Source organism: Solanum stenotomum, chromosome 2 (assembly GCF_019186545.1).
Source record: "Solanum stenotomum isolate F172 chromosome 2, ASM1918654v1, whole genome shotgun sequence".
Lineage (NCBI taxonomy): Eukaryota > Viridiplantae > Streptophyta > Magnoliopsida > Solanales > Solanaceae > Solanum > Solanum stenotomum.
In genome coordinates, this window is record NC_064283.1 from 44,415,020 (window position 1) to 44,439,255 (window position 24,236).

At 36.7% G+C, this 24,236-nt stretch overlaps 1 pseudogene; it reads left to right on the forward strand.

The window, feature by feature from the left end:
* Positions 1-2,994: 2,994 nt before the first annotated feature.
* LOC125856014 (organic cation/carnitine transporter 7-like) lies at positions 2,995-11,398 on the forward strand (annotated as a pseudogene).
* The last annotated feature ends 12,838 nt before the right edge of the window (positions 11,399-24,236 follow it).

Sequence of the window (24,236 nt, forward strand, 5' to 3'; positions counted from 1 at the left end):
TTCGCCTAGTGGGTTGTCCCCTTGGCCTAGCTACTAGAAGTTTGTGCGAGCCAAGTCGGGGCTTGCCGCTTGGATTGGTGAATCGTCAAGCTGCCTCCCCCATACCCTAAGCGGACTACTCAACTTAGTGAGCTGCTGGAAAATTTGGCGGACCAAGGGTCCACTTGGCGAGCCAAATCGGGCATGGTTGGCAGTTTTGGAGTTAAAGACTTAAGGGTCTTTAGTTATTTCCCTAAATTGATAGTACATTGATTTATTCTTTCCGTAGTAAAGTATATAAGCTTTGCAGATTCAAGTTTCCAACAATTAAGTCATTCTCCCTAGAATCCAAAGAAAACCCTACTTCATCCACTCCAAAGAAAATCCTCTCTCTAGAAAACTCCCGAAAAAGTAGAGAGGATCAAACTAGGGCAAATAAAGACTCCATTGATTTAAGATTGCTAGAATTTATATCCAAGGTATGTTAGATTATTCATCTATGGGTTCTTCCACCCATAGAGCCGCATTTATTTCTCCAATTGTGAAGGTAAAACCTAATCTAAGCTAGGATTTCTTCCTATGTTGTGGGTAGTGATGGGTATGATTCAAATTCAGTGGATAATACCTAATTATGATTGATTTAGCATTTAATTGTGATATTATGATGAATTTATGTGATTTTCATGGTTGGCCTAGTATTATTGATGAAGTTGAATTATGTGGGTTATTGCCATGAAAGGTGAAATTGTAGGCAAGGTGATCTTATAGAATTAATGCTTTGACTAGTAATTTTCTAAGGCTAGAAACCTATATACATGAATTGAACTAGAATGGTGTGAATATGATGGGTTTTGATTTGTAATGCTTGAGACTGATCTTACATGATGAATTATGACTAGAGTCTCTTGATAGTGAGGAATGTGATTAGAATTGCTTAAAGATGAAGCTTATGACTTGAATATCTTGTAATCTAGATATGAATAAGCATAGAATGAAGTAAAGCTTTGAGATTAAGGCTTGTAGTCATAAATGTTGAATCACTAGGGCTTTGAGAGTAAAGTTAATGTGATGAATAGAAGTCTAATAGGTAGAATTGTGGTGAAAGGCCTATAATCACCTAACCTACCTTATGAATGCTTGAAAGTATAAATTGATATAATCACTTGAACATGGATTGGTTTTCAAGGACATCCTTCCATGATGCATGAATGTTAAGCAAGGCTTAATAGTGAAACCTTGGGGGTGTATGCTTGGACCAAAGTGGATATTGACAATGAGATGGAGTGTCACACAAGATAGAGTCTGGGCTCCAAGTTGAAAGGATATCTACACCTAGTTTATGTGAGGTCTATTCAAGTTAAAGGGGGGAACTCTTACATAGTAGAGTGTGGTTTTTGCCATAGTTATTTCTCATAAGATAGAAGCCTTTACATAGTAGAGTTAAGGTTTCCACTAGCAATCTCCATATCCAATGAACTAAGACATTCTTGAAGAAGCATTTCATAGTGTTCAAAGGCATAAATGAACTAAGACTTACTTAATGAAGTACCTCACAATTTTCAAGAATATAAATAGACTTAGACATGCTTAAGGTAGGATCTGATAGGGTCCATGTTAATAATGAACTTAGACATGCTTAAAGAAGTGTTTCACAGGGTTCAACCTAATAATGAACTAAGATGTGTTGAAGGGACTACCTTGTAGTGTTCTAAAGTTAAAGAGAGGAACAAGGTTCCAAACCAAGAAGTATTAGTATGAGGACCTAAAAGGAGTACTTGGCATGAATAGTATTATGAGATTCTATTCATGCATTGCACAAGTACGACATAGGGTTATTCAAGAAAGAGTTCTTTTGAGTGATGTATCTTGAGGTAGGATTGTGCTATAGTTGCCTTCCATGATATGATTGACTAAGTATGGTAGTTCACTTGTCTATATGAAGTAAGCTAAAGAATGAGACCAATGGATGGTAAGTATGACTATGTTGACTTTAAGGTTATGCTTAGTTCGAATTGTATTATGGGATGCCTTTCATGCATTGGACAAGTGTGCTTTGAGGTTACTTAGGAGTATAGTGCCCTTATGGTAAAAGAGCCTAAGACTTGACCATGCAATAGACTATTATTAAGATGACCAAAAATGGATACTTAGCTTGGATGGTATAATGGGATGCTATTTATGCATTGCACAATTATGCTTTGGAGGTTACTTAGAGAATAGTTCTATTATGGTATAGATGACTAAAGAGTTGAATAAATGCTTATATGATGCTTATGTTGGAGAATTTGCTTATTTTGAGGATATTGTTTGTTACGCTTGTAGTTTATGTTTCATGAATTATATCATATGATTATGGATTATATCTTATATTCACAAACCCTTATCTCATGCTCTTATGATTATGCTAGCTAACATATTTAGTACATTTTGTACTATCGCATACTTTGCCTACATTCTAATCAAATGTAGGATTTGGAGACTTGAGTACTATTCTTGAAGCTAGATTTCTAAGGAGCTAAAGAGTTGAAGATCTTGGTGAGTCCTCATAGCTTCAAGGACAAAACCCACCATGTCCTTTATGTCTTTTATTTCATGTTGAGACTATTGTATGGTCTTTGTTCCAAGAGTTTTATTCTAAAGCTATATTAGATGGTTTGAGACAAATATGTATGGATAATTTTTTTTAAAATTTCCGTACTTTTCTATTATCTTATGTTTTTATATGCTAAGGGCTTGTATGTGAGCCCTTCGGGGTCAAGTGCACCATGTTACATGTAGGGTGTACCCCTGGGTCGTGACAACTTGGTAATTAGAGCACAAGGTTATGAATGGTTCTAGGATTGTCTCAAACCACGACTAGTATAGTCTTGTTCATAAATGTGAAGCGCGCCACAGTTATGGATAAGAGGCTATTGGATGCTTAGGAAATCTCACTTCTTCATTCTCTAAGTATTGCCATAGAGTTTGGCTTTAATAGGCCCTTCTTCTAATATGTGCCCTATGGTTTTAGAGGATATGACTAATACAAGGGCTAATGCTAGGAGAGATGAGGAAGGTGATGAGGAGCAAGAGGTTCCTCTCCAAGTTCCAGCACAAGCCCCTCCTCAAGTTCCTATTGATACGGATGACATGACAAATTTGGAAATACGGTCGGCTCTTGATGCTTATCGTGGCCAATAACACTAACCTATAGTACGAGTGTCTGCGATCGTCGATAATATAGTAACCCAACCTAGGGTTGGGGTCGTGTCCCAAGGGAGTGGATTTGAGCATTAGTAGAAAAATAAAATTTAGTTCAAATTAATCGTAGCTAAAGACATTAACGAGTAAAAATATTGTAAATTAAAAAGGGGTGACACAAAAGTGTCAACTATCAAATGGCAGTTTTGTCAAAAGTAGTAAAAATAGAAAAAATAACAAGAAAATCAAGTATGGGGAAAAATTCTTGGGCTATGACTGTAATACATGTTGACATAAATCATTTGGTACACACTTTTGATAGGAAATTTGCAAGATAATAGTGACTAGGCTGAGCTTTAGATGGAAATAAGTTCCCTCTCAAGCAACTTACTCCGTTTCAAATGTGTTCCTCTCGGACACCTATTTTCCGCATGAAGGCTACCCTACACCTTACCCCACTCACTCTCTCAAGCTGAGTCTTAGGATATGGGACTAGGGCTCACCCTCTCGGGCTAAACCTCATGTCGACCCACTACTAAGGCCATCAGTCTAGCGGTCTTGGTTTTGCGACCTCCCTCTCCGGCAAGTCGATAACACATGGGTGGTTTTGTATTTGCAACTACAAACCCATTAAATTAAACCACAACCACTAGGTGAAATAAACATTAAAATACATCTATCCTATCAGTAAGCATGACCAACTAAAATATCAACACATATTCGCTAAATCACACACCAAGAATGGGGTTTTTAGCCACACATCAAGAAATAACAAAATACACGTACAATGATACTAAAATCAAATGGGTATAAGTAATCAAACATCTATTTAAGCAAAGGAAGAAGAATGGAGAAGACCTACTTCCAATTTGGGGAAGATGGAACCCTTCTTTCTTCAAGTCTCCCAAAAACCCTCTCCAAACACGACAGAAAATATCCCAAAAAGTACTATTCTATTTTGGAAATTAAAATAAATGTTCGACTCTTAAATATTAATAACAAGTTTAGTATTTTTAGAATTCAGAAAATAGTGTTTGCAGATCTTCAGCGAAGTTAGTCGGAATCGACGATTAACCCAGCGACTCGCCCTTTGGTGTAGTTTGTCGCCGTCTTGAACTAGCCTTCAGCATCATCGTGCTCTGTGTCATTTGGTGACCTAGTACTACTTCGAAAAATTATTCGGTGAAACGCCGACTGCTCCTTTCATAGCCTTTTTGATCCTACTCCTTCAAGGCTTCGTGTACTGGAACAAAGGGTGGAGTGCGTCCCTTTGACGAATTACCAAGCTATGCGCTTCAGCTTATTCGTTCTTTTCAGCCTTTTTATTCCTTTGTGTGCCTAAGTGTCCATAGTTCCACTAAAACTTTAAATACCTGAAACTTACGAGTTTTCATCAGATATTGAGACAAAATTAGCATTTGAGGACACTATTCCTATCAAAATAAGGACCTAAATGAGTCCAATTTGAGGACTCATCAACACCTCCAACTTAAACTTTTTCTTGTCCTCAAGCAAATTCAAGTTCTGCCGTTCAACAAGGTGTCTCAAATAGTGCTACACAAGACGAAATCATGAATGCACACAACCAGACTCAAATTTACTTATGCAAGGATCAATTGTGTTCCCAAAGATTCTAGTTGTGACACACCATTACCATAGATTCTCATGCTCGCAATACTTGCTACTTGTGCAATCAAGCTCAACAGGAAGTATCGAAGTGCCCTCATATCAAGTATGATTCCATATTCACACAAAGAGGTTAATGAATTCAAGATCAGGAATCAGATGCAACGCTCACACTCAAAAAGAGGAACACAATGGATGTTTTTACCCATAGGTTTGCCCTTATTTTCCGATCGATCTTCAGTCTGGCTCACTCAAGATCAAACAAGTCATTCTAAATCTTGTAATGGGTGCAAAGGTATGATTTAGGCTCAGTGACTTTTTCCTCGTGAGATATGGTATTCTCAAGGCATTCCCTTCATTGTCTTTATAAATTCTTTTTCTAGTGCTTCTAAGACATCTTTTTATTCACCTCCATGGATTGCTTGAAATCTCGATTTCTTTGGTACTTTATTCCACAGTTTTTTTTTCTAAAGGGTCTCCATTATTCTGCAACACCAAGGGTTAAGGGAGACTTTTCTTGCACTTCTTGACTCCTTCTTTTCCTTTTTACCACACCCCCAAATCAGGCATTTGGCCTAAGTTGGCTAATCGCTAAACCACAAATCAAGAGAATTATAGGTAGTGGGTTGATGCTTATCGTGACCAACGACACTAACATACGGTATGAGTATCTACGATCGTCGATAGTATAGTAGTCCAACTAAAGGTTGGGGTCGTGTCCCAAGGGAGTGGTTTTGAGAATTGATAGAAAAATAAAATTAAGCTCTAACTAGTCATAGCTAAAGACAATAACGAACAAAAACAAGGTAAATTAAAGGGGGTCACACGAAAGTGTCAAGTATCAACTAGGGTTTTTGTCACAAGTAGTAAAAATAGCAAAAATTAACAAGAAAATCAAGTATTGGGAAATGTTCTTGGGGTGTGACCGCAATTCAAGTTGAGATAAATCGTTGGGTACATGCTTTCAATAGGAAATTTGCAAGATAATAGTGACTAGGCTAAATTAAATCACAACCACTAAGTGAAATCACCATTAAAATACATCTACCCTATCAGCAAGCAAGACCCAACAACAATAACAACACATATTTGCTAAATCACACCCCAATAACGGGGTTTTCAGCCACACATCAAGAAATAACAAAATTCACCTAAAATGATACTAAAATCAAATTGGTATAAGAAATTAAGCCTTTATTTAAGCAAAGGAAGATTAATAGAGAAGATCCACTTCCAACTTGGGGAGGATTAAATCTTTCTCTCTTCAAGTCTCCCAAAAAATCCCCTCGAAACTTGAGAGAAAATATCTAAAAACATACTATTCTATTATGAAATTAATAATAATGGTTCGGAACCTCTAAAATTAATAAAGAGTCTAGTATTTATAGCCATCAGAAATTGGTGCAGGCGGATAGTTTGGCCAGGTTAGTCGAGTCTGCCAAATGACTCGGCGACTCGCCCTTCTTCTGTCTCATCATCGTTGAGTGCTTTCCTACAACATCTTCACATTCTGGACTATTGGGTGGTATAGTACTGCTTCGCGGAACTATTCGGCGAAGCGCTGACTAATCCTATGATCGCCTTTTTGATCCTCTTCCTTCAGGGCTTCGCATACTAGAACAAAGGGCGGAGTCTATCCTATCGGCGAATCGCCGAAGGTTCTTGGTGATGCTCATGCTTCAGCTTCTTTGTTCTTTTTAGCCTCTTTATTTCTCTTTGCACCTAAGTGTCCATGCTTCCACTAAAACTTCAAATACCAAAAATTTAATAGTTTTCATCAGATATTGTGACAAAATAAGCATTCGAGCACACTATTTCTATCAAAATAGAGCCCTAAATGAGTCCAATTTTTGGACTCATCAACACCCCCAACTTAAACTTTTGCTTGTCCCCAAGCAAACTTGAGTTCAGCCATTCAAAAAGGGTGTCTCAAACAGTGCTACACGCGACTCAATCATGAGTCCACACAACAAGACTCAATTTACTTATGCAAGGATCGATTGTGTAACCAAAGATTCAAGTTGTGATACACCATTACCAATGATTCTCATGCTCACAGTACTTGCAACTTGTGCAAGTCCAAGCTTAATAAAAAGTATCTAAATTCCCTCTCATGAAGAATGATTCCATATTCACACACAGAGGTTAATCATTTCAAGATCAGGAATCAGATACAACACTAACACTAAAAAAAAAAGGAACACAATGCATGTTTTCACCCATAGGTTTGCCCTTATTTTCCAATGAACTTTCAATACGGCTTACTCAAGATCAAAAAGGTCTTTCTAAGGCTTGTAAAGGGCCTCAGTGCAAAGGTATGGTCATTTCAGCCTTGTGACGTTTTCCTCGTGAGTTGTGGCATTCTAAAGGCATTCCCTTCTTTTCCTTTATCAATTCTTTTTCTAGTACTTCTAAGTTACCTTTTTATTATCATCCATATATTGCTTGAAACCCGATTCCTATCATACTTTTTTTTAAAAAAAAAAATTGAATTGAAGGGGTTCCATTTTTATGCAATACCATGGGTTAAGGGGGACTTTTCTTGCATTTCTTGACTTCTCCTTTTCCTTTTCATCACATCCCCGCCTAAGTTGGCTATTCTCTAAACAACAACTCAAAAGGATTGTAGGTAGTGGGTCAAGTAAGGTCTACGGTTCATAAAGGTTCTTCGAAAGAAAAGTAAGGCTTAGAAAGGTGTTCAAAAGAGTTTCACACGCTCACGGGTAGGCTGGCATAAGAGGTATATGTCAAATTTGGCTCACACTCTTTAAAGTTGTCTAAGATCATCTCAAGAAGACACCTTTCTAAATCAATAAGACTAACATGGAAAATTCTAGGTTTATTCATGCAAGTTTCAAAGCAAGCTAATCACACAAGGCATCAACACTGAAGTCAAACAAGACTACACACTTTCGCTAGTGTGCAACACTCATTACAAGAAAATCAATTCGATAAATGGTAAATCACAACCAGATGCAAAGAGTTCACACATTGTCTATGCAACTTCATTTGGCCTCATCGTAGAAATACATTCATGTTCGTTCAATTAAGAGCACTATTCAAGTCATCGGTATTGATTGAAATCGAGACTTAATTTTTTTGCAATAGAACAGCCACAATAAACAATTCAGGGGTGGCAAAAATATGCAAAAAATTTAAAAAATTTCAGAAGGGCCAAAAATCGTTTGCAATTAAAAATAGAAGAAAGCACTACAACATTTTAGGCCTAAGGCCACACTAAATCTGGACAACGCTTGTAAAGTGTTGCCTTAAATATTTTTGGGTACACTTTTAAAGTGTAGCCTTAGTTTTTAGGTTTTGACCACGGTAACATTAGCTACATATGTCAAGCGTGCTCTTTTGTGGTATAGGCTACATTTTTAAAGTATACTCATATCATAATATAATTGGCAACACTTATTTATATCTATCAATACACTTTTAAAGTGTGGCATTTTTATAATTTAAAAAACAACACTTTTTAAGTGTCGCTATAGATTTCCTAAAATTTTCACTAAGATATGTTATTCCCTCCAACATATTTAACTCTCCCTCTAATTTCCAATTGGCCAAAAAAGGAACTCATACAAAACAAATTTTAAAAAAACTCTCATAAACTTTAACTCTATAATCAAATTTGTGCCCCAAATAAGAATAAGAGTTGCTATTTGCATATACCAAAAATCTCACGCCTAAACCCTACCTCCTCCTCCTTCTTCTTCTCCTCCTCCTCCTCCTCCTCCTCCTCCTCCTCCTCCTGCTTCTTCTTCTTATTTTGACTCATGAATTCTCCATTTTAACCAGTTTGTCATTTTTCAAATCTCGTTGTCACTCTACATTTTTCAGTACTTTGATGGATGGTGGTGATTTCCCTAATTTTTCTTCACCTTCATCTAAGAAACTGGAGTAATAGGTTGAAGAATTTCAACATTGATTGGAGGAAGAAGGGATTTTACGGTAGTCGATACTTGGTTCTCCTACTTTCGATAAACTGGAGAAATAGTTTGAAGAATTTCGACATTGTTTTCAGGAATTTGGGGATTTACGGGTGTGTATATCGGTTGTAATGACGAAGATAGATTCAATCAGTATGCTCATAAATGCCAACCTTCTTCTGTTCATCAGTTTGCCCTGTTGATGGTATTCAAAAATCATAATTTATATGACTATCTTTTCATTTTATGAGATTTTGAATTGTTAGATGAAATTTGTGTTTCATTATGTTACATATAGTATTAAACTCGATGTCCATTTAAATTGGTCAGGTGTTCTGGAATGGTATTGTAGATTGTCTTTTGAAATGTTTGTGCTTCATTTCGTTTTCTTTTAGTTTATTTGTGTTTCTTTATGAGTTAGTGCTTTTATTTCTATATAGTATGGACATTAGAGATTGAAATATTTATTTAAAAGCTTGTAAATGTGGTGATGACCCAAAGTAGTTCCAAAGTGTTCGTATAAACTTGCAAAGTGATTTCTTTTGAATGTGGGTTGACACCGTCCCTGATTTTATTTGGCAGGTTGTTGGTGTAAATCTTGCCTTGCTAGTTCCATCTGCAGTGAAAATGCTTTTAGTTTAATCACAGCAACAAGTGGCTAAAACATTTGTATCACTTTCTTGCCTTGCTAGTTCCATCTGCCAGTGAAAATGCTTTTAGTTTAATCATGGTAAGAAGTGGTTAAAACATTCGTATCACTTTCTTAATTGTTCGCAACATCGTCATTTATGCAAACTTTCTGAATACACCTTCTAAAAGGGAATGTAATTTTTTTTGGGGATTTATTACAACCTGTTATGGAAGAAGGCAAGAAATTATTGGAAACGTACAATTTTATTTTGTTTTATTATATTTGAGAATAATCTAATTTTATTCTTTGTGTTGACGAACAAGAAGGGTCTTTTAAGTATAGTAATAGTGAGTGCATTATGTGCAACACTCAGTACTTTTTCTCCAAATTATAATTTGTTGCTTGCTGTGCGTATTATGGGTGGAGTTGGAGTTGGTGGTGTACCTGTTTATGGATCTTGGTTTCTTGAATCTGTACCTTCACAAAAAAGGGGAATGTGGACGATTATTTGTACATGTTTTTGGACAATCGGAACAATACTTGAGGCTTTATTAGCACTGGTACATTATATATCATTAGGAGTTATCTTCTACATGTGTTTTGGATAAGTTTTTCTTTGATGTTTCCTCACTTATTGATCTTCTATTATATCGTGCCTTCAAATAATATCATTTGCATATAGAAAAACAGAAACAATTGGAAAAAATGGAAGCCCTTTAGCAATTCTTCTTCTGCAAGCATGTACTACTGCACAATTTACTTCTGATTCTTCGTGCTGAAAGCAATTTTGTTTGTTCTAAGCTTGAGGACTGTACAATGCAGACAAAATAGTAATTGTTATTAGTTGTCACCAAAATTCTGCCGTAATCTCATATATTCTTATTAGTTGTTATGTTGCAGATAATTATGCCAAGATTGGGTTGGAGGTGGCCAGTAGCTTTATCATCCAAACCATCATTTGTAGAACTTTTGTTATTTGTATTTACAGTAGAATCTCCTAGATATCTGTGTACCATGGGTCGAACAAGCGATGCATGTGATATGTTGAAGAAAATAGAAGTGCTGAATAAGACACAACTTCCTCCTAGAAAGCTTGTTTCTTCCCAACTGACTGAGGAATTGCATTCTTTTGGAAAAAACAAAATCTCGAGTGTTAAATCAGGCTTCTTATCCTTACTGGTGCTTTTGTCCCCCGCATTTGGTAGAAATACTCTCCTTATATAGGTGGTTTATATTGGAACTAATTCTGCATATTATGCTATTATATTACCAACCTCTCTATTTAATATTGAACAATGCCAACACTCGTTAATTGCTTTTCACACGAAGGATGATCAGAGCCTTTATACAAATGTGCTTATCAATAGTTTTGCAGGTAAACCAAATTTCCTTTATTTTAGTCATATTCATCTCAACTAATTAGAGTAAATGATTGTCTTTCATGCACTTAGCATTGATCTGATAACAAGTTGTAAAATATAGATTATCCTACATTTGGGTTCTAGAGATCCCTGGGATTCTTTTAATAGCTATAATGGTGGAGAAACTTGGCCGAAAATTTAGTATGGCAGTTATGTATGCTCTATACTTTGTATTCCTTTTACCACTTCTTGCACCTCAACTGTCTGCTTTGACTACTGCCTTGCTATTTGGTGCTCGTGCTTTCAGCTCCTGAAGCTTCCTCATTGTGGGAAAAATAGGGGCTTTATTTTCTCCTATGTTTCGACGAGGGTGCAATTGGTAAGAGAGTGCCATCAAAGGCTGCAATCAGATGTTTCGAAGCAGTTGTAGTTTTATTAGTAGCTAGTGTTCTGCTCATTTCAGTAGAGACAAAGGGTAGGGAACTATATGACACTCTTGTCCTCTAAATGTTTAGACTTATTTCATTTTACTTGTATTGAAGTTTTCAAAATAGGTTGGTATCATTCTCAATAACTTATGTAAGATTGGACTGAATCAGTGTAATGAAGTTTTACTTGCATCAATAGTTGATCTTGGTCAATTCTTCCTTTATGAGCTAGTTTTTGGGTTGAATTAGACAAAATGATCATATGTTCGTATTGCTCTAGAGCCAGATCCATTGGTCCGGTTCATGTGTTTCTCAATGTTGCCTTGCCCGGCCCCGGTGTTATGTTATTCATATTCCAATTCTATCTAATAGCTTGACATTTCTTTTTTTCTATCACTTGCTACAGTCTCTTTGTTCATGGGATCCTCGTAAGAGGCCGACGGCAATCGATGCTCTTCCGCATCCTTTCTTCCAGGTGGACAACTCCTTCCCCTTTTTAACTTAATGTACATAATCCAATGTATGTCTCTCTATTAAATTAGATGATATTATTTGTGATGTTGCAGAGTTGCTTTTACGTACGTCCATCACTATGCACCAAGGTTGCTATTGCTAAGACTCATCCTTCTGGTTTGTACTGTCTTCTATCTTACAAGTAAGAAACTTGGGTTTTATGTTGTTACGATGAATTTAAATGGACTTTTTTATTGTTGTTGTTGTGCGGGGTGCAGTGGAGCAAAACTACAAGTGGTCATTTGGGTTGTTGCACAATCCCAAACCTAGCATCAACTTCTCTACTGTCAAGTCACAGCCTGCTGTTTAACGTAGGTGACGTATAAGAATTTAAAGGATTTTACTGTCATCAAGCTAAATCAGAGGCCTAGTATTCTTTACACAAACGATTTTATAATTTTCTTTCCTGAATTTAACTATGAAATAACCATCCATCCTTTTAGCGACACAGAAACACCTACCTTCTTTATTCTGATTATTATTGAATTGTTTCCAACTGAAATATCTGTGACAGGTGTACAAAGGAAGTTGGATATGAATTATCAGGTATGTTTTCCTTGGCAACAACCTTTTCTTAATTTTCCCATCTGACAGATGAGACAAATGTTGTGGCTAGACATAGGTGTATTCTCGAGTGCTGATATATTCGAAAATCTACACCTAATTCTCGATGTCTTATTGGGAGAAACTTTAAATTATTTCTTGATATCATCTTTTTTATCATTTTTTTCTTTTTTTGTGACCAGGAAATGAGCAAGATTGACATATGATACTCGTAAAAATCTGGCATTTTTTTGTTCATTTACTGTAGCAAACTATGTTTCTACTCAGCGGCTTAGGTGAGACATGTTGTTTCTTAAGCTACTTACACTTAAGCAATCTAACCTAGTCATTAATTACTTTCAGACTCCATCTAGCAACTGGTCTGATTTTATTGTTGTCATCTGAGAACTGATTTATTGATTTAGAAATATGGTGGCATCTGAAATGACTGAAAACATCAGATAGTCCATTTATTCCTAAGGGAAAAGTTTTAGTCAATTGGCTTTTTATTTGGTAGTTTAGATTTGTATTAAATAAGCATGTGACAAGCTGTTGATAAAAGCGTGCATTGTTATGGATTGGTTTGGCTTTATTTGAAAGTTCATCTTCTTGAACAGAGGCTATCTATTTCTTTTATTTTCATGTGTCCTTGGTGAGTTATTTGAACTCCATTACCTTCCTCTTTTCATTCCTAGTGGGCCACATAGGCATGATACTCAAAGAGTTGCCCAAATATCTTTCACCATTCAAGCATATCCTGTCAGTGACTAATCCACACACAACCAGAAATTCCTAAAATTTGTATCTATATTCTACTTTAACGGGATATGGAGTTACCCAAATGTAGTTTGTTAGTGATCATTTAAGTTTGTTGTTCTTTTCTCCCAGATTTATTATTCATATTTGCCGAAAGAGTCTTGGATTACATGTAGAACTAGGATTTTATAGTTTTTGTAACAACAGTTGATTGAAAAATGGATTTTGTTGTAGTTACTTACTGTGACATCTTACTAGCATATGAAATACTTGTTTTAATAGGAACTTAGAGTCCAGTTTTTCATGACAGTACTACTACATTGGGAAGGGGCTATGAAGCATTGTTAAAAATAACTAGTATTGAGCATATTAAATACATGATTTATTTCACTAACTTATAATTTTATTTTGAATGTGCAGAAAAATGCCGATAATTGAATTTGAAAAGTGGCTAGAATTAAACTCGATATATTGTAGTGAACGATGAAGAATTCTTGGACTATTGTCATATTTGTTTGAATGCATTTGGTTTTGTGGAATTTATTCATAGAAGAGATCTTTAAGCAATCACTTTCTATGTATTGGTTGTAGAAGACAAGTTTCTCGAAGTTTATTTGAAATATATAGCTTCGATTTATTTATTAGCTAATTTTGTGGTTTAGATCATTTATATATATTTAAATATGGGATTATTGAATATATGCAGATAAAAAGTATTATTCTTAAAAATGAAAAATTGTGTCTACAAAAATTCTACACAACATTGCCATACTTCAAAAGTGTGGCTATAGGGACGTCCAAAGTGTGGCTTACCGATTACAAATTTTATCTTGTACATAAGAAAAGTTACACTTTATAAGTGTTGTTGTAGATGGGATATAAAAGGAAACACTTTTTAAGTGTGACCAATAACAAAGCAAAGGCCACACTTTTAAGTGTAGTATAATCTAACAAAAGGTGTTGCTAATGAATTACTAAAAAGAGTGCCCGTTATACCTCTTTGGCCACTCTTTTTAAGTGTAGATGCTCTGGCAACATTTCAAAAGTGTAGCCTAATGTCAAAGGTTACTCTGCTTTAAGCCACCCTCTAAAAAGTGTTGCTTAAAGTCCAAAAGTGTAGCCTTTTAGCGAAGGCCACAATTTTTTCTAGTTTAGGCTACACTTTACAGGGTTGGCCATAGCCTAAAATGTTGTAGGGAAGCCATGAGCTCAAACATCCAAAAAAATAGTGTAAAAATAGTTATAAATAGAACAACCTAGGTATAAACACAAACACGAGCAAAAAGTAGCACACATTGGTGGGCCTTACCCCACCACAAATAAAAACATTTGTCCTCAAATGCAAGTAATAAATATCCAAAGATTTGAAAGATAATTAGAATAGAGAGGGAGGTAAAGAGGGGATCATGGCTATGCGATTTCTCTATCTATCATGGCATCAGTATCCGGAGTGACCACCAAAAATACAAGCTCCACTGGATCCCGTAGCATGAGACTGTGCTAAAGAAGCCTGCACAGTAGAATTTATCATGATTTCTTCAGTCTCGGCTATGTCGTCCGCTGTAACTTCCTCAAACATCTCTTCGTCAGTTTCTGTCTTTGGTTCAGGATCGGTTGTATGCTCCCTTCCATCTCCATGCCCTATGGTAATCTAAGGTATTTCAGGCATATCTGGAGTCTCTACTGTTCCAAAGACCATGGATACATTGGTGGACTTCATGTGGTCTATATATTTTCGTAGTTCAGCAATGGCAGCTTTTAAAGTTGTCACCTCATCTGTGGACCCTTGGTTATGCTCGCACGCCGCTATTCTTGCCGTTAGGGCATCAATGGTAGTGCTCAAAGGTTTCATATCATCATTCAAAGCAATCCGGATCATGTCTGGAACAGAGGCCTCTAGGTTCGCAGCTTGATGATCAGCAGAAAGAGCCACCTATCCCATATGGAGTAGAGACGCCCGGGTGAGTGAAAGTCGGGAATCAGCAGCCACAGTGGTGGGTTTTAGCGATCGTGCAGCAAAAGAAGAACCTGGAGAATTAGTATGAGTAATAGTGGCAATGGATATACCTGAAGGTCCAGGGGTCAATGTAGACAAATGTGTCTCTACTGGTGATGATTAGGTGTTTACTAAGTTCATCAATGTTGCCTTTTTCTTTTCTTCCTTATCCTTAAGATACTCGGCTTCGATCCTCCGAATATCAGTAGAGGCTATGGGCATCACTTCTACGTCCTTCCTGACATCCCGAGGCACCTGGGCTCATTTACACAATTTTGTGATCAAGACTGGAAATGGAAGTGAGGTTCGGCTCTATCTTGCACGCATGGGTATCTCTGAATTAATGATTGTACCCAAGTTTATCTGAGTCTCCTTTATGACGCAACCTAGGTAGGCTGCCTTGGCAAGGCAAAAGATAGACTCATTTTGGGATGGCATAATTGTGTTGCTGATAAAACCAAACCAGAACCTTGCGACTATGTTTAGTTCTTTATTTTCAATCAGAACTCGTTCTCCCGCCCACTTTGGAGTTTCATCTGCAATTAGTAGGGTTAACTACTCTTTCATCTCTTCCAGCTTTTTTGTTCAAATGAGATATTGGCGGTGATCCCCAATGTTTCCTCATTATCACATTTCACTCTCCTGCCTTTGACAACCACATAGCTAAATTCTCTGAAGGTTGCTGCTAGTTTCTTTTGCTGGGGTATTAGTGCATTATATGCACTATAGAACTCTCTTACCCTGTTTGGAATATAAGGGCCACGGGGTTTAGTGAAGATTTGGAACTTGTGGTATCTCAGACACTCCATTATCTCTGGGTATCTATCTATAACGCCGTCAATGGATGGACACTTTTCTTCCAGAATTTTCCTCAACCCCTCAGCCTTTTCTCGATTTGATTTCGACCAAGGACCTTGTACGAGAGGTGCTAATACCAGTGTCATTGTTGGAATTGGAGGTGCAATAAATGTAGGCTGGAGAGTCCTGGCCCTGGGTGAATCATTCCCCCTCTTAACTCGCCGCTCAGCCCTGTCTGATAATTCAAAGGCCTTGTGTTTGCCTTTCCCTTTCTCGCAAGATTTGGAAAGTTTGGCAACTTTTCTTCTGAATGTATCTGCATCCTTGCTCATTGTAATCCCTTTTGTTCTATCTTGGGGTGGCTTGCTTCTTCCTGCAACTTTAGATTTAGCCATTTCTTCAAAGAATTCAAAAGAAGTCAGAACAACTAGATCGAGTGTTAGAGAAACACAATTTCAGCAGGATTTGCCGAATAGCTTAGCGAGTCGCCGAAAGGTTACAAAACACTGACTATAAGCAGCATGAAGTTGAAGGCCAAATGGGATGATTTGGCGACTCGCCGAAGGGTTCGGTGAGTTCGCCTTAGCGCTTAGAATAATCTAAATTCATCCGGAAGGCACATCACACGACACTGGATAAAATTACTTGAAATGAGAGTATCCATCCCAAAATTAAATGCAGGGTTTAGAGAGCCAACCTTTTAGGAAGATTAGATCAAGATTGTGATGCTAAGCAGTAGGTTATCATAGATCTAAGCACTACTCAAATAGCTAAAATACCTACGATTTCCAAACATTCTAAAAATACTAAGTAGGTGCGATATTTGCGATAATCGAGAGTGAGGGGCATGTAAAAAGGTTGGAAGTTAAGGCCCGTAGTTTTATAAATTCCATCCAGATCGAACCCATTCAGCGACATTATTTGGATTTGCTTAGCTACTCAGCAATCCGCCGAGTGTTCATCTACCTTTTCGAGTTTTACAGGACCCCTAACCAAAGTGAGGATCCAAATGGCGGTCTTTGTAGCTGTCCCAGATCTAATCGGCGTTTCGCCAATTGGATTTGAGTAATTCATCCTGTACTTTTCACAAACTTTTCATGCTCCATTCTTACAAAATCAAAACACCTTTATTTCAAAAATAAAAAACTTAAAGTAGTTAAGGGTTTTGGGTTGCCTCCCAAACAATGCCTTAGTTAACGTCGTGGCACGACGCAGGTGAGCACCTAACATTCACTTATGGAATTGGCCAAAACACCATTTTCCCACCCCTTGTCTTGTGCCTGATGGAGATCAGGCATTATGTGACCCAAGAGAGTTGCAATTAGTTGGATAGATCTAGAGTGATAATTGCTTATCTGATTTAGCACTTCTACATTTTCTCTAATCTTCTCTAGCACTTAATATTTCTCATTTAGCTTTTGCAGGATGGTTAATAACATCTCTTCGATATGTTTATTTTCAATGTCCATTGATCTGCCCTGCTCAGTAGGTAGTATGCATTTGATGTTCTCTTTGGACATCACTTCCAGTCCCTCGACCATTTGGGTCAAGTTTTTACTCTGACCTACAAAATGAATAAATGTTGGTCCTTCTCAGTATCCTTGTTGGTTTTAGCCGCAAGGTCAAGGAATTTGGTTGCAGTCTCATAGGAGTATTTATCGCGATCGCCTGGCATAAGTCGATCGATTAACTCTCTATTTTCGGGACTTAGACCCCTATAAAAGCATTCATGCAGAACTAAATTAGGGATTTCATGAGTTGGGCATTGTATCAATAGTGTTTTACACCTCAGCCATGACTCACGAAAAGGTTCTCCTCCTAGATGATAGAAGTTCGGGATGTGATCTCTGAATCTCATCACTTCTACTGGGAGGTGCTTCATTGGTCCACCATCCCCATCATGTAAACTCACTATCCTATCTCAACACACAGACAAACCAGGCAAAGCTAAAAATCAGGTAAGTAGACTACGACTAAAGAAGAACAAAAATTCTACTAATCTAAAAATTCTCAAATAACACCACTCCCTGGAAGCGGCGCCATTTTGATGCTTATCGTGAGCAATGACCCTAACCTACGGTATGAGTGTCTACAATTGTCGATAGTATAGTAACCCAACTAAAGGTTGGGGTCGAGTCCCAAGGGAGTGGTTTTGCGAATTGATAGAAAAACAAAATTAACCTCTAACTAGTCATAGCTAAAGACATTAACAAACAAAACATGGTAAATTAAAGGGGGTCACACAAAAGTGTTAAATATCAATTGGGGGTTTTGTCACAAGTAGTAAAAATAGTAAAAATTAACAAAAAAATCAGGAATGGGGAAATGTTTGTGGTGGTAGTTGTGGTTTCTTGGGTAGTATCTATTGGAGAGTTGATTGCCCTAGTCCTCTCCCTTATCCCTTGCCCACATCAATGACTCTAACCCTCATGTTTAGCACTAGTTTAGCCTACTAGTTTTTGGGGTGTTACATTATGTTTACTTGTCATTGATATTGGAAGACTGTATGTTGTTCTTAAATGATAACTGAACAGTATTATGTATATGTGTTTTTACTATATTGTGATTGACTGTTGTATATTGTGCTCATGGGAGTAGTCATGTGATCCTACCAGTACATTGCGGTTGTGTACTGATGCTACACTTGTTATTTCTTTGTTGAGTACAGGGCATCTTCAGGCGGCTACTGACAGACCTCATTTAGGAGATCATTGATCGAAGATCGAATTCAAGGGTGAGCCAGTTCTCCCAGGCTGCCATGAGTTCTCATTTTGTTTTGTCCATTCTCTTGGTAGTTAGAGTTGTTCTTTAGATAATTGTTATGTTTTACGTTTTGGGGTTGTGCCCCTATTCCGTAGACTTGTTGATCGTTATAGTTTTTGTCCATTGACTTTCAGATTCTAGGGGTTGTTTCCGCAAATGTTTGGTAGTTGTTTTGTTTAACTTTCAGAGTTTATGGGAACTCCAATTTTCTTTAGACATTTAAACCTGCTTCCGTATCTTTAATATTTAGTTCTTCGTTAAGATGTTGTTTGGGTTATATTAATAGTTCTCCCACCGAAGGGTTAGTGTGGGTGCCAATCACGACGGTTTGGGTCGTGACATTCTTATCGATGAAAATCCTCAAAAGGACTGTAAGGCATCATTTGAGTTAAAAGAAAATGAAACATGAGAAAGTTTTATTGGTGAAAACTCTTTGGGCACCGTGATCTGATAGTGAGTGAGAAACAAATAAAATAGGAGAAACTTTTTAGTGAAAAACTTTCAAGGCACCACAAGTCAAAAATGAACCATAAATCTAGTGCAAAACTTTTATTATAGAAGTCGTACTTCAAAAGTCGGAAGTTTGACAAAGATAAAGTTTAGATTTATTAGACAGATTGACCATTTGATCCAAAATGCATGATCATTATAATTGACTACTACTATTAAAGGAGTCTATTTTTAAAAAAATATTTTTATTAATATTTTATTTTCGGTCAAAGGGGTCAAATGTTATTTCTTCTTATTTCGTATGATTCAATTTCATATGCAATTTTTCTTTCAGTTAGTATTCATTAAAAAAAGGAACAAATTATTTCAAAGTTTGCTACCATCTCTTCAACTGCGCAAACAAAAGTTTGACCAGCATATCAAAGGTGACATGATTCATGAAATAATAATCTGCATGGTAAGTTGTCAACAATTGACAAATTCTAAGAATTTATATGAATATAAGATTCAATGATTGTTGGAAGGTTCAAATAATATAATAAATGTGAAGTTCAAAGTTATGAATAACTAGAAATATCTAAAGGATTATCAAGATTGGATGTCTAGCAAATGAAATAGTCTACCCAGGCTGAAATTAGATTACACACGGAAACAATATGAACAATCATCTTCAAAGACAAGGCATCAAACCGACCAACATTTAAAAACTCACAATTTTTTTCTTTGTTTTTGAAATAGAGGTCTTTCTAGCTAAATTAAACATTGTTCTAGAGGTTCAAATTTCCTAATAGAGTAAAAATAAAACTTTGTTCCAGAGGTTCAAACATTTTTTTATTATCTTCTAGGATAAACATTTCTTAGTATGAGACTTTATTTTTGTTATTTTATCCTAGGATAAACATTTCCTAGCCCGAGACCTTTTTATTTTCATTTTCTCCTAGGGTAAACACTTCCTAGTCTCAGAACATTTTTTTTTTCTTAGGATAAACACTTTCTAGTTTTAATACCGTTTTTTTTAAATTTTCTCCTAGGATAAACACTTCCTAGTATGAGACATTTACTTTTATTTTCTCCTAGGATAAAAACGTCCTAGTATGAGATGTTATTTTTCATTTTTCGTCTAGGATAAACACTTGATAGTTTTAGACATTTATTTCATTTCTCTCTTTGGATAAACACTTCCTAGTATGAGACATTTTTTTTTCTCTGAGGATAAAACTTGCTAGTTTGAGACATTTACTTTTAATTCTTCTAGGATAAACACTTCCTACTCTGAGACGTTTCTTTTATTTTCTAATGGGATAAACACTTCCTAGTCTGATACATTCATTTTTATTTTTAACTTTTTTCTAGTATAAACACTTTCTAGTTTGATTTTATTTTTGGAAATTCAGATTTTCTAATAACTAACAGAAATTTTCTAGTAAAACCTGGTGCAAATGTTTTGTTTATTTCTTTTGTTTGTGTAACACTTCAGAAATCTAGTGACCTAAGCTAGAGCCTAAATGATGACTAATGACTTAATGAGAGTAGAAATGTTGTTTGAAGACTTAATCTAATGTAACTATATTGGTAAGAAAGTGTTAGTGCTTAAATGTCAAGAAACGACCACGACGTCCGGAAACTAGTGCATTGAACTAGTGAGGTGCTAGGTCTAGTGACTTGACTTTAGAGTGTCGTAGGTGGACTAAAGTTTGGAAAAAAGGGTTTAAAATGTAAAATTTCATGTTTAGGATCCAAATGTCTGGGTACGACTCCCCAAGGATTACCCAAGGGGTCCTTGAGGAGGACCTAAACTTGGAACCAAAAAGAAAGAAGAAGATGTCCAAAACAGGTTGGACTCACGAAGGGCAAACCACGAGGCGTAGGTTGAGTCACACCCCATGGAAGTGAGTCGTGAGTCCACACTTAGAATCCTCAAAGTGGCCTCCAAATCAACCCCCTCAGTCCCTAACCACGAGCATGCAGTACGGTCCGTAGACCGACTCACGCTCCGTGGAAGGATCTCGTGAGTTGAGACTTAGTCTCCTCACCAAGACCCTCATCTACACCCTCTCAGTTCCAAGCCACCAGTGGCCAACACACCCTGTGTTCAACCCACACCCCGTGGGCGGGGACTCGTGGATGGCACTCGAGCTCACTGCCTCAACACGGTTTAAGTGGGGGTAGTTTAGTAATTTACTAATCACTTTCTTAAGGGTTAAAAACGTTTATAAATAGTTATATTAGGTACTTTAGGGTATTATTAAGTAATAACAAGTGTTCCACCTTATAACTCCAAATCACAAAAAAATCAAAACCCACTTCTCTCTAAACTCTCTCTCTAAAGACTCTAGAAGAAGAACAATACATTGGAGCTAGGGTTTCAAGGTTCTTTCCCAAATTTCTTGGAGTTTCTCCATTGATTCTCAAGGAATCAACTAAGGTATGTTTTCTCTTCACTCTTGGGATCTTTTCCTCAAGAGGCCCTCTCAAAATTTGATTTCAAAGATCCCCAAATTCTAGGTTATCTCTCAATGTCATGGGTCACTTCACAAATGTGTTTTCATTAAATCATAATGATTAATTATGATCGTATATGATGATTTGTGGATGAATTAATGTCATGTTGATGGTTTTTGAACAAATCCCCACAAGACCCATGATTTCCCCTTATTCCTCACTTTAAACCCTAGTATGACTTTAATAGTGAATGAAGGATGAGAATCTAATATGTAAATTGTGGAATTCATTATTGTATTATGATGTTTCTCTATATGATGAATAATTACCAATGAATTAGGTTTGAATCTTGATGTGATCCTTGGAGGCTACGAATGAAGATTTGTCAAATTTATGAATGCTGATATATTGAATTGTTGATCCACTTATGGTGGAGGTGCTACTTGATTATGAATTTTAGTGATTTAGTTATGTTTCTTCTTCCCTACAACCCCAAGTGTTGACAAGTATGCTATGATACGAACATGAATGTTAAGCTATGATTATGGTAGTGTTGGTATGATGAATAGAAGGTAAATCTCATTAACACTATATGACTATGTTATGAATGACCATTATTATATGTTCATGGTCCTATGATGAAAGGTTATTCTTATCTTAGAACTTGTGAGCTATATGATGAATGATAGGTTGAATCCCTAATGCACTCCTTTTTAAATTAATGTGTAAGTAAAGGCCTAATATTACTTTAAAAGGGAATTGTGCTTAGCATCGTGTGAACATGAATATGAGATGGAAGCTTTTACGTTTAGCAATTCTAGCTTCCCATATAGGTTTCTTTTACATTTAGCAAGTCTGGGTTCCCAATATATATGTTGTCTCATGAGATGAAAACCTTTTACGTTTAGCATGTCCGGGTTTCTAGTAGAAATGTCCTTGTTCCATAACTATGTTTGCCCACATAGGTAATAGCTAGTAGATCCACCTAGATGCTATTATGTTAGTTCTACCTTGGCAAGTGGAACACTCTCTTTTCGATGTGGGAGTAAAACACCAGATTCCATGAAGCTCACATAGTCTATGTCGGTTATTGCTAATATCCCTATGTTTTAATAAGATGATCTAATGTATTAATATGAGTTATGCAAATGACTTATGAACTCTAACTTGGACTACTTGAGGGATACTACTTAGTATAGGTGAGGGTATGGGACTTTATCTATGCAATGCACAAGATGGTTGTTTGAGGATTTCTTGTGTGAGTCCTTCATATATTGTAAGGTATGAATTATGTTAAGGCTGGTTTTACCTATTATGATGTTTATTATGTATGTGACTATACTTGTGTCTTTTTGATAGCTTTACTTAATATATATGGGGGTATGGGACTTCATATGTACATTACACAAGTGAACTTGAAAGGGGGTCATGGATGTTGTCTTATGATGGTGTAATGTAAATAGAACTCAAATATGTAAGGTATAGGTTATGGATTTTTGTTATGATCATGAATGTCTTTTACCTTGTATTGTAGATTCGCTAAATGTTCCTTGAATATGCATTATGGCTTCTAACTTGAAATATCATGTTTTCAACTAAAGGCCCATTATTGCATGATTTAAATGGTTTCAATTGCATGGCTTCCATACTTAGTATAATTGCTTGTGCTAACCCATATTTATTTCTTTTTCTACGAAGTGTAGGTTCCGGGAAGTGATTGTGCTACTAAGAGACTCAAGCTTGGATTTAAACTTTATCCAAGACTTTTTCGTATGTCCTCAAGTTCAAGGGACACACACACTATGACACTGATGTTCCTTATATTGTAATAGACTATTAGACTTCCTATGTACTTGTCATTTTCAGACAATTCTATTGTAAAGGGCTATGGTCCCTATTCGACATTCTTATGTGTAGTTAAATGGTTTCATTGAGATGATGATGTCTAGACATTCTACATTCTATTTTCTATTATGAGACACTCTGACATTAATGTAGAAAAGTTTTTAAAATTCCGCATTATTCAATGTCTATATACAATGACGAATATGCTAAGGGATTGTATAAGACCCCTTTGGGGTCTAGTACGCCGTGTTACTCCTAGGAGGTGCTCTCGGAACATGACAAACTTGGTATTAGAGCATAACCTCCAAACTTCTTTATTTTTCCACCAATTTAATCCTACAAATAAAATACACAATTTAGCACAATTCATAAAATTTGTGCTCAAAAAGGACATATATAAATAACAAATATGAGAAAATAATGATTAAAAATATGTGTTTTTAATCTCACATCATACATCAAGAAGATAGTCAGGGAGTTCTACGCCACCTAGCCACAATTTTTAGAGGGTCCATCTCCAAGAGGGCCCAGCCTGCAGCTCAGCCTCCACTTGAGACTACACTAGTTTGGGGTTTTTTTGTGGTCATCTCCGAGACCACCCTCTGAAGGTTCACCTATAGCCCGGACCAAACGCTACCCATCAATATAGAAGAGTTTGACTATTGGATCGACATTATTTAGAGCGGAGCATTTCAGCGGGATGCCTAGCAGAAGGAGTCCCTTGTGATATGGTTGGCCCGACATCTTGCTACTGATGGAGAGCATGCCGAGTTGGTTTGGACCCCGAGTTTGGGTATTAAGAAGGCGACCTAGACATTTGTCATTAAATTTTTATGGTTATTAGTGTGTAATCGTGTGTCCCCTACTCAAGCGGATAATGTGCTCACATGTGATAGTGCGGTGATGGTTGCAACCAACTTGCCAGTTTGAAGATAAATTTCGGCCGCATCCTGATTGTGGCGATTCATGAGAGGGACTTCAAGGTCACCG